Below are 12,585 nucleotides of genomic sequence, written 5' to 3'. Positions count from 1 at the left end.
GATAGAGCTCAGGTACATGTAACATCCTATAATATTGCATCAGGTGAAGACAGGTCCTATTACACTCTATCACCATAGGATGAAATAAAGGCAAGTTACTACTTTTCTTATCCTTGAATTATAATATTTTTATGGCCAAGGGAGAGGTCAGAGGTGGAAATCAGAGCTCAAGGGCAGTGCCCCTTAAAGGGGTTCTATTGTGTCCAATTGGAGCACCCTATTCTGACTTGGTTCTGTTGTGAACCTCTCTTGGGTGAAACCAATGCGTTTCGACCTTCTTGATGGCTGTGCTTTAAACGAAGGTCTTCATCAGGGATAATGTGTCTTGCAAAAAGAGGACTTGTGTACCTGCGTGGGTTAAAGTGGAAGGGATAAAAAATATCAATGTTGTGTAGATTATCTCACGGGGGTTGTTCTGGAACACGGGAAATAGACACCTACCATGTATGATTCTTGGGAGCCCAAGGAGGGAGTTGAATTGTCCTTGTGCTTTTCAAATTACAGCAATCCCTAGAGGAAAAGAACAGCACAAGACTTTGTGTTAACTGCCTGCGGATTGCTCTTTTTAATGAACATTTGTTAGTAGTGTGAATATCTTATTGTGAGTCCAAATGGTTTCAAAGGTGGAATGACTCAAACAAATATTGGGCATAACTGTGATGGTTCTAAAAACGACTTCACTAGTCTATGGCTGTGTATAAGTTCAAGTGCTCGTTACTGCCGGTGTTGATGGCACCTGTTTTTTTGGGGGGAGACAGAGAGGCAGTTGTTTGGCCCATGCATAGACATCTTTAAAGTGGCCACCGGAAGCTCTCACCAGTGCTGATGATTCTAAACCATCTTTACTAATCAATGGCTGTGTATAAATTCCAGTGCTCGTTGCTAACGGTGTTACTAGCACCTGTTTTGTGGGCGTGGGAGAGGCGGTTGTTTGGCCAGTGCATACTAGCATGGGTACCCAGCATAGATCAAACACAGACGGGTACCTTTTAGTGTCCGTGATCCAGTGGCGGTGTCTTCATCTCCGGGGTACCGTCATCCTGCCCAATGGATGGGCCATGCTGCACCGTTATCGATGCGCCAATGTTGATGACTATGTGCTGGTGCTGAGCACCGGAAACTACCGGCTAAAATTAAGGACTGCCAAAGTGTGTGTTGGTCATTTCTTTGGTTACCTGTTTGGTGCATCCAGATTTTCCCTTCCTGTTCAGAACAGGCAAAAAATACTTTTGGGCATCTGTCCTGAATATACCAGATAATCTGAGGTACTTTTACTGATGTCCCGAAATCCAGTGGGCCATCGGTCAGAGATACCTAACAACAGAGCCAATGTAGGCTCCACTGTTGAAAACAGGGCAGTTCTTCCTGATTTAAATAAAATGGTTAGTGAATCACAAGTTTGGCTGACAGGATATCTGCCTCATTTTTGTGGGAAGCTCCCTTTTGCCAAACTTTAAGTGAGACCATTAGCATATTCTAGGTGCACCACTGATTGTCTACATCATCGAAAGAACCCCCCAGATATCTGATATCCTCAGAGGAATTGTCCTATTTCTTCGCTGACAAAATCTTGGCCCTTGGAAACAAACTCAGCGCCATCACACACCCTCAACCCCTTCCTGACCCGCCTCCTCCCACCGTGACGCACCCACATGCTCCTCCCAAAAATCATGCTCACTGGACTGTCTTCAAACACTATGACGAAGACTCCATCTCTAAAATCCTTTCTACCTTAAACCCGAACAACCATTTCAATGACCCGCTTCCTGCCAACTGCCTTGCTGCCGGCGCCCAATCTATTATTCCCAGATGGACTGAAATAATCAACGCCTCCCTCCAGCAGGGAATGATGCCTGATTCTCTAAAAACCGGCCAAGTCCTCCCCATCTTGAAAAAGCCGTTGCTGGATCCAGCTTCCATCGACAACTTCAGACCCATCTCCAACATCCCCCTCTTAGCCAAAGTGCTGTAGAAATGTGTGCAACAGCAGCTAAGTCACCACATCAACAACTTCCACTTGCTTGATGACTTCCAATCCGGATTTAGACCAGGACACAACACGGAAGCCACCATGCTCCACAACGTGGATAATGCCCTCCAAGCCCTCGACCAATGCAAAACTTGTCTTCTAATCCTCCTGGACCTATTCTCGGCCTTCTAGACTGGTTTAGGTCCTTCCTCCACAACCGGTCACAGACATTCCTGATCAACGGCAATCTATCATCACCATCCCCGGTCACGGTCGGAGTCCCTCAAGGATCAACCCTGTCCCCCACCCTTTTCAACCTCTACCTAGAACCGTTCACTGAAATATTGCGCACAGATAATATCTCCTATCATATGTACGCTGATGACACCCAGATCTACATCAAAACCTCTTCTCTTGAAGAGATTCTCTCCCTGAATACAGCCCTGAAACTCACCGTCAAATGGCTCGCATCCAATCAGCTCAAAGTCAATGCAAAGAAAACAGAATTTCTCCTGATCTCCCCTCCCAATGCCAATCTAGAGATTCAATGTGAGAGAACCCTGTAGGCACAGGGTGGTTGAACCTGAGCACACCTATCTGCTATGAATGAGCCAATGTAATCCAAAGATATTGTTCCAGAAAGTTTTATTCACTTTTTTCTTTTTGAGGTAAATGAGTTCAAAATATAGCTCAAAAACTGTTTTTCAAATCATTGTCAAATGATGAACACATTTTCGTTCATAAGATGGAGCTTATCCAAAATATTTCCATTCAATGCGGTAACATCATATATACATGTCCTCACCCCAATGCATTTCGAGCCCGGAGGCTCTTCGTCAGGGTGTATAAGCTGAAAATCAAGTAAATAAGAGTAGAATCAGTATGTGAACCGGAAATGGGTGAAAACTAACAAACACGAGATTCGGTGATAAGCTACTAACATGCAGTGCTCTGAACTCATAAAAGGATGCATCGGGTAACGGTACACATGTTACACAAATGAATAAATCAGAGTGAGCTACACGGGTGAAATCAAAAGTGTCTGAAAAATAGGTGAAATCGGTGAACCCTATTACCCTTAAAAGTTTAACTAACTGCGTAAAAAGGTAACGCATACACCCGTCACCAAAAAGAATACAATTAGTAGAGGGAAGTACCCCGTGTGTCCTACAAATTTTGCGCGATAACAAACTTGTTTTCAAATGTGCTTACCGAGGATAAGCATACAGAAAGACGAGTCTCCGCGAATGAACCAGTAGTGAAGACGCCGGTATGCGCGAGTGAAACTGATTAGAAAACCACGGTGGCGTTTAAAGAATTAGGAAGGTGGCAATGAAAAACGGACTAACACGGAGGTTTAAACAAATGAACATAAACAAAAGACTAGCGTAAACACACCAGAGGACGAAAAGATGTGTGTAACTGGAGACGAAGAGAAATCTGCTTAAGATGCAAATGAAAAGAACAGGACGTGTGTGAGAAATGTTGGGGGACATGAAAAAAATAGCGGGGAAAAAATTAATAGTGGAAGAGAAAAAAAGTTAGAAGAACAAGTGGTGGGAAGATGAAGTGGCATAGACGAGAATACTAGAGAAAGGAAAAACCAGAAATTAACTAGGATGCATCCTGAGTACAATACATGTAAGAACATGCGCAAAAAAGTTGATCAACCAGCGAGATAGAAAACTTCAAACTGTTATACACAAAGTCATATAAAGCTGCTAAATTCCAGGCGTTCGTTGAGACCGTTGGGGACGGTCGTTCCCAATTTAAAGATCCAAAACAGTTCTCTTTGTAAAAGATATTTTTTGGGGTCCATGCCCTCCGGTTTGTTGACATTTTCAAGAATCAAAAACCGAATCTGGCTGTTCGTGTGATTTTGTTGGGTGAAATGGGCAGACACGCAAGATTTCACATTTTTATTCCTAATGTTACTTCTGTGTTCATTGAGGCGTGTTTTTATCTTGCGCTCTGTCTTTCCTACATATGGTAATCCACAAGGACACTTTAAAAGATATACCACGTTGGTGGAATCACAGGTGGCATTGGTTTTCAATGAGATCAGTTTGCCAGAACTAGGATGGTTAATGTTTGTCCCTGGGATGATGTTGTGGCAATTTAGACAATTATGGCATGGGATGGTTCCTTTGAATACTATGGGTTCATTCTTCTGTGGTTTGATGAATGATTGTAAATTTTTAGATCTTTGATATGCAAATATGGGCATGTCCTTGAAAATCTCGTTGAAGTCTGGTTCTAGTTGTAGCATTTGCCAGTGGGTTTTAATGGATTTTTTGATCAGATAGCTTTTGGTGGAGAATTTGGAGACAAACACGTTAGGTTGTGTATCCACACTTGTTTTCTCTTTGGGTTGCAATAGTGTGGAACGAACAATGGAATTAACGCGTTGGTAAGCGTTGTTGATAATCCTTTGAGGGTACCCTCTTTTGGTAAATTTTTTCATGATGTTAGTACTGTCCCGTACAAATGATTCATCGGTGGAAGCTATTCTTTTTGCTCTGAGGAGTTGAGAATATGGTAAATGAATTTTGAGACTGGATTGATGGAAGCTGGAATAATGTAAATAATTGTTGCGGTCGGTTGATTTGATGTGCATGGATGTTTCAAGTTTGTGATCTATCTTGGTGATGTTAACATCCAGGAAAGTGATATTGGAACTGTTGTATTGGTGGGTGAATTGAATTCTTTCATCAATGTTGTTCAGATCGGTAATGGCAAATGTGAGTTGTTCTTCTGTACCTGTCCAAATTAGAAAGATATCGTCAATATAACGATGGTAAATTTGCAGTTGATTCTTCCAATGTGGTACTGAGAGGATGTGTTCATTTTCAAAGTCCTGCATGAACAGGTTGGCATATGCCGGAGCAGCACAGTTGCCCATGGCTACTCCGGACAGTTGACTGTAAAATTTGTTGTTGTATCTGAAATAGCTATGCATTAAGGTGAATTCAATGAGTTCCATTAGAAAAATTTGCAAAGTTTGTGGTTTATCAGTTTTCAACAATGCCGCTTCTGCTGCCTGTATTCCTAGATTATGGGGAATAGAAGTGTAAAGAGAGTTTACATCAATAGTGCACAACAGGATGGATGTTTGAGGATCAATGGTGACTTGACTGAGTTTGGCTAGGAAATCTGTGGTGTCTTGTAAAAAACTGATCATGGATTTGACTGATGGTTGTAAATGACGGTCAATATAGGTTCCAATGGGTTCATGGATTGAGTTTATGGTGCTAACAATTGGTCTGAATGGTGGTTTTGTCGGATGCTTGTGAATTTTGGGAATCATGTATAGGTATGGAACACTGGGATGACTCTTGATGAGGTAGTTGCGATCTCTGGTGGTAATGGTTCCTGAGGACACAGTTTTGTCAACGATTGTCTGAAGAATAGAGATTCAGTCATGGATTAAGGCTATCACAGCCTTAAACTGCCCACCGACCATTGTGAACTCGGCTGAATCCCAGGGCATTATCCATGACACCAACCTTAACATGCGGGACCACATAAACTCGATTGGAAAAACAGCCAGATTCCACCTGAGCTACTGTAGGAAATTAAAACCCTTCCTTGAGGCTCCCGACCTAAAAATGGCAGTCCATGCACTCATCTTCTCCAGACTGGAATATGGCTGCTCAACCCTCTCTGGTTTACCCAAGATCTCCATGGCACCTCTTAAAGCCTGCCTCAATGCGGCCGCCAGACTACTTACCGGCACTAGGAAATACCATCATATTTTACCACACCTGAGAGCTCTCAACTGGCTTCCCTTGGAGGCAAGAATACAGCTCAAACTAGCATGCATCACGCACAAAGCTTTACACTCTAACTCCCTTGCATACCTGACACAGAAACTTGTGAACTCTGGAGGAATCAGAAACTCCTGATCTGCCAGAGACTTCTTGCTCCAACCCGCACGCTTTCGGAAAAATAAACTTACAATCAGGCCTTCTCAGGGGCTGCTCCAAGAATATGGAACTCTCTCCTACCCGACATCAGAAGAATCCCCTCACTGACCCACTCCAAAAATGATGTCAAAACCTTTCTTATGGGCAAATATTTTGGCTAATATTGCCTCAAATACTTCTATGACCCGACCTATGGCCGTCCACTACCTCCCTTCTGACTACCGTGTCACCTGAAACATCAGAAACTTGGGACCTGGTCCGAATAATTGTAAACGTATTCTGTAAATATGGTATCTTGCTTTGAGTAATTGGTTATGGAAACTGTAAATACATGCTCCTCTTTACCTTATGTATCCGGCACCCCTCCCCCTTACAACTCGAGCTGTAATTGGTTGATTCTAAGTCTGTCTATATATTGCTTTGCTCTCCTGTAAAGCGCTCTGATACCCTAACGGGTCAAGTTCGTGCTCTATAAAACACATAAAATAAATAATTAATTCCATGTGCACTGGTTTTATACACAATCCCATGGCCCTGATTATGCACTTAATTCAGTGTGCATATGTTGTGCCTGTTTCCATCCATTTCATGTGCTCAGATTGTATTCAACATATTCCTGATTCTATTTGTACAGGTTATTTTTGTAATTCTCAGATGCATAAACCCATCTATAACCAGTCCACACCCACCATCATAGAAAGACTCCCAGCACTGTCCCAAATGGTATTGTACTAGAATATCATGGCCTCAATATTGTATGACAAAAACATTGTGTCCTAAATGTTAGTTACAAAACTATTGCCGGATTGAGTTAATAATATCTACATGCAAAGAAACCATTTTTTAGTACATGCTATTTGCACTAATATATTTTTTGAGATAATATTGTTATATCAATGTTCTGACATAGAACTATCCCAAACATGACAGAAGTTACTGGAAGATAAAAAAAACATGCGGGAGCTAAACCATTATCCATTAGTGGGTCTGGACAGGAATAGCCTTCTAATACATCAAAAAAGACAAAACCTTAAGACAGAGATGATCAGTGCCGGTGAAACTAACAAAGAAAATCAATATCCAAGACATAATACAGTATAGGAAACTTCCACAATAAACAAGGTGCTCCTAAGGGCTCAAAAATCTCCTCCATTCAATTCAACATTTACATTTAAGCCCTTGGCTTTTTCCACACAAACATCAACATCTTATATTATCCGTATGTGGGTGATGGCTACCTGTATCTAAAAGTCTCTCCCGCTGAAGACATAATACATTTAACTAAGATTCTAATTTATACACCATAGAGCAGTGTTTCCCAAACTGTGGTCCGCGGACCCCCAGGGGTCCGTGACACATTCCCAGGGGGTCCTCAGGCAGCAGTTTTAAAAGCACAGCAAGGTTCCTTCTATGATTAGCAGTTTTCAAGCAACAATAAAAGTGTCAATATAACACCAGTGATTAATTTACCTGCTGGAGAGAGATTTTGTCCAGCAGCAGCTTTGACTTATCTAATGTAGCACAGAGGGTTAATATGCCTACTGCAAAGAACGTGTACCATGCATTTTGAAAAACAGTATTTTATGTGCGTAGGACAGTGGGTTACTGCTTTTGTCACAGAGATTATTTTGTTACTGTGTAGTTCATAAGTGACAATCGAAATCAAGCACAGTAATCTATAAACTGTCCTCAAAGAGCTGCTTGCAAACTGAATGGTACAAGTTAGTAACTTCTGTTTTTTCCCAGTCTTTCATTATCCTGATGCTGCTAAAAAGGTTTATTTGGGTGGAATTACATTTTTATTGTTAAAGTCAATGCTAAGCACTGTGTTATATATTCTGAACCCTGGGTTTTTGCTTCTCCAGACCCAGCACTCTTCAAAAATGCCTACCAGTATTCATGACATGTGAATCCTACACCTTGTAGTCCCCTTTGTCTTATGTAACATTTTCTATACACTGATTTACAAGTATGATTCATATGCGTGTGATATAAAGTTATCTGACATCCTACATGAGAGATGCTATAAAGCAAATGAAGTACTTATGACAGAGGGGCTATGGAGAGATGAAAGGCACTGTTGGAGGGTGATAAGGGAATCATTGGAGAACCCCAACAAAGATTGTTGTATCCTGGTGCATAGTGAGGTCAATGCACCATTGTTTCCTAAATTTTCTTGGGGGAGAGCCTCCCAAAGTCCCTGTTGTAGTGGTCAGGCTCACTCACTGCACTTGGTATTCACCTTATGGGGACTGGTCTGAAATCATTTGCCAGGGCTGCTTTGGGTTTCCAGTCTGGCCCTAGCAGGAGCCTCATTCTGAGAAATAAAACCAACCATTTAAAGGTTAGTCAAAGAGATGCAGCGCCAACCTTCCCAGTAAAAGTTTTCGTTTTTTGCAAATTCTTTCAATATAAAATACTGAAAACCTTCGTAATTTGAGTATTTATTTTGTGTGCACATGTGTTTTTTTTAATTACTGTTTTAATGTTTGAAATTTAAATCATACAAATTGCTTGGGGGTCCCCGGCTTCCAGTGGTGACTCAATGGGGGTCCTCAGGAGTCAAAGGTTTGGGAACCACTGCCATAGAGGATGAAGGGCACTATGTAAAGCCAAACCCTCTCAAAATAGAATGTGTTCCTTATTGCTCCACTACACAGCTACATAATGATCCATAATGATCCAATGTTGGCTTGACTTGGAGTCTGCCATCCCTCACTCATTGACTGTTCAAAATTCCTATACACTACTCTGAGCAAAAAAAATATGCAAGCCACTCTAAACTCAAAGACAAGAAACATTACACACCCGTCGATACTCCCTTGCGGCTCCAAATCATAATACCCAGTATCTGACTTCTAAATGATATTCCATACCTAGTTCTACCCTGACTTGACTACAGGGTTTCCTTCATATAAGGGATTCTGATGAACCACCTTGCTCCAGTGAAAGGAACCCTAAATGCTGACGTTAAATTAGACTCAGGAACCAAGTCTATTGTTTACTGGATCAATTTACGCAAACTCCAAGAGGTTACTTGCAAAATGTACATTTATATATTTGTGAATATGATGCTTACTTGTCAGATCTTATGACTTTGATATATAATGTTTAGTTGCTTTGTAACAATGTAATTTCTAGAGGTGCTGATTTAGACTCTGAAGGATAAAGTACCATCCGTCAGGGTGACAAACAGGAATTATTCCTTCCTGCCCAGCGGTCAGCCCTGCATGATGAAAGGAACCACTGTCACAGTGGTTACCTTCCAGGTACACTGAGGGGCATATTTGCAAGGGGTTATCGCAACCAGAAAGCCACCTCTAGAGAGGCTCTGGTGGCAATATCCCCTTCTCCTTATTTACAAAGCAGCGTCAAGCCACTTAACGTGGCGTAAAGCGGTCTTGTAAGTAAGTCCCCTTTTCACACTTCACTTAGCATGAAAGGGGTGTGCAATGGGTGTTGCAGTGGGCGTTCCGTCACAACATCCATTGCTTTTTGACGCTGTCCCATATTTGAAAGGACGAGGCAGCACCAAAAACTAAGACCAGGGAATACCTGGCCCTAGTCTGGCGATACGAGGAGAAAATATTAATATCTCCTCGTATTTTGTTCTTTCTATGTGTGCGAATGTATTTTTACGTTGAGGGGCAATTTACTGGGAGCCTGTCTCATTAAAGCAGAAAATGAAAGACAGCTTTCTTTCTTTATCTGTCTAAGTCAACACTCAGCATTCAGCCCAAAACTCGAACACATTTAAAATAGTTCCCCTGTGAAGCTGGGCTAGCTTATCTCTGAAGGTTGTAAAAGCCTCAATCAGACTGTGAGACTGCATACCTCGAAGACAAGGCACAGTGCGACTGTTTAAGTGCCAGGATAGCGCAGATCGTTTAAGGAAATTCCAGTTAACAAGTTTCACTTGTTTTTCACTGATTTCGCTAAATATACTAGGGGCGCTGGCCAAGCGCTGGACTGCTGTTGTAAACTGCTCATTTGTTTCTGGTTGGATCTTGGAATGTCAACAAGTGAAATGTGTAACTGCAACAAATGATGGACAGAATGCTGAATGATTCAGACATTCTCCCCAGTGAAGAGATCTGGGTTAAATCTATTTTTCTTTTGGCCACTACGTCACCCCAGTTTGGATCAAGCCGTATGCAACTCTTGAACCTGTGCCTCATGGGAACAGTCCAGACCGAACTGCCAAGCCAGGTCCTCCCTGGACTGGACACAAGCATCCTGGGACTGGTTTCAGGGTATGTCACCCTTCATCAGCCAGGCTAGCTTGAATCCGGTGGCACAGTAAGCAAGGGACCCACGTCTGGGCATACCCATCCCACTTAGGGCGAAAAGTGTAACTGCAGCAAAAGATGGACAGAATACTGAATGATTCAGACATTCTCCCCTAGTCAAGAGATCTGGGTTAAATCCATCATCCTTTTGCCCACTACACCCACTACATCACCCCAGTTTCGACTCAGCCATATGCAAATCAGTCTTTACCCTGTGCCTCATGGGAAAAGTCCAGACCGAACTGCAAAGCCAGGTCCTCCCTGGACCGGATGCAAGCATCCTGGAACCGGTTTCAGGGTATGTCACACTTTATCAGCCAGGCTACCTTGAATCCAGTGGCACAGTGAGCAAGGGAACCACGTCTGGGCATACCCATCCCACTTAGGGTGAAAAGTGTAACTGCCACAAATGATGGAGTGAAATGACTCCTTTTCTTCTGTTGAACGAATTTAGTGGAACTACTAAAAAGCATGTGCCGCAACTGTATCCCAAAAAAACAACATTCTGTTACAGGTCAACTGAAATTTTCACTAATGATATATGAAGCAGGAAGTGTAGTATTAGTGTCTGTGTGTCTCAGTAAAGGTTTTGGATTGGCAAGAGTTGTCCACTTGGCTTTTGGCCACTACGGTCAAAGCCCATGCCCAGAGATTTCCATGACTTCCTGTTCTGCTTCCTGGCATATCATGTTTGAATGTAGCTGACTTTTTTGACCCTTAAACATTCCAAAATTGAATTAACTTGAAGCCTTGGATAGGTAAAGGCTTATCCCATGGTCGTGGCATACATATTTTCAGAAGCAATAAAATGATGCCATGGGAAGATGTCTGAATGAGATAAACACGACCTCTGACATCATCTGTGAACCTTAAGTCATGAATCCTCAGGCTCCCACTCATCCAAAAATCATCAACTGAGCACCATTACACTGGGTATAAGCACCGTGTGTTATGCACTGTGCTGAGAAATGGCAGCGGTCCAGTATGAAGTACCACCCTCAAGCAAACTATCATCATTAGAGGCACAATGGCAGCCAGAAGTCAGTGAAATGAATAAGAATCTCAGTGTATGGGACGATTTTGTTTCACTTCCTAGTTCTTAATATGTGAGATGTTCTGCTTTGTCTGGTTCTGGTCACTTCAATAACGGACATACATGCAGCACTGGATGCCAAATAAAAACAGCACGCACACACACACACACAAACACACACACACTTTTAAGACATTCATTATGCTCTTTTTTCTCTACACTAGTGGTCTCTCAAAAGACTAATATTTAAAGATAAGCCATTGTGCTCAACTGAGTCTATGCAATTTGTACTCATGAGGTTTTCCAAGTATGTGTCTTAAGGAAGGGTCCTGTTTCCTGGTATTTAGACGCTAAGAAAGTCTTGTTACATCTCTTATGCCGCCAGGTCCTCCAGTACTCCTACCGGCATCATCAGATTGTAACATTAACTTCTCCAAGCTGGTGGGTGGGAGGGGACGGTGTGGGTGGGCATCCGCCATCATAATCAGCTTTTAGACATCACTGAATCACATTACAATGAAATTCAAGTCCTTGTTTACAGGGGGATTAAATGGCACAAAGTATCCATTTGAAAGTGTTAGGAAGTCACAGTAGGTGGTTCTCCAGTGAAATGGGGCATGACATTTGTTCAGGTGAAATACAACACATCCCACAATAATTCAGGAGCCAATGAAACATACAAGATCAATATAGATGCTAGGCCTAGGTGTGCCATGTTGCCCACTAACAGTCAATGGAGATCATGCTTATGGACTATTATCCTAAGCACCATACTCCCCGCTACCCATATTTTTGGAGTTACATGGAAGTCTGTGATTAGTTTGAGCCTGTTATAAGATTTTTAAAAGCTCCCCTAGCAAAACTTATGATCCTTACAAAATATGCAACACATATTGACCTATCAAGAAGTCCTCTCTACTTCCCAGACTAAACAAAATACACAAATGTATTGACTTGAGTAGTGTTTAATTTACAAAATAATGTTAAAATGTACTCAAAAAACAAATAATCCATGTTGGTCTGTGCTAAAATCCTCTATAAATGTTCTTCCCGCCTCTTTGTTGGCTCTTTTCATCTAAATGGATGGTTTGGGTAGTGGGTTATCTCCCCACTGAATGGTTCGGACAGGGAAATAGTTTGAAGAATACAGTCAAAACATGCATTTGCAATGCAATTGCAATGCAATAGGTCTCACATTTAAGAGAGTTTGAGCTATTGGCTTTGTAAATGGGCAATAGCTCAAACTCTCTTAAATGTGAGACCTATTGTAAATGGCAATGCCTTTTATTTATGCGTGGTTTTTAAAACAGATAAATAAAAGGCATTGTCATTTACAATGCCAATAGCTTAAACTCTCGCAAATGCGAG

The 12,585-nt window shown here is 41.9% G+C and overlaps 1 protein-coding gene across 1 annotated transcript in view; it reads left to right on the top strand.

Annotated features, from left to right (window-relative positions):
- Nucleotides 1–12,585, top strand: part of ARHGAP24 (Rho GTPase activating protein 24) — a 1,758,332-nt gene that overhangs the window by 390,050 nt on the left and 1,355,697 nt on the right. The window lies entirely within an intron of this gene.

The sequence above is a fragment of the Lissotriton helveticus genome, chromosome 2_1, assembly GCF_964261635.1.
Source record: "Lissotriton helveticus chromosome 2_1, aLisHel1.1, whole genome shotgun sequence".
Classification (NCBI taxonomy): domain Eukaryota; kingdom Metazoa; phylum Chordata; class Amphibia; order Caudata; family Salamandridae; genus Lissotriton; species Lissotriton helveticus.
This window is presented reverse-complemented; position numbering and strand designations above follow the sequence as displayed.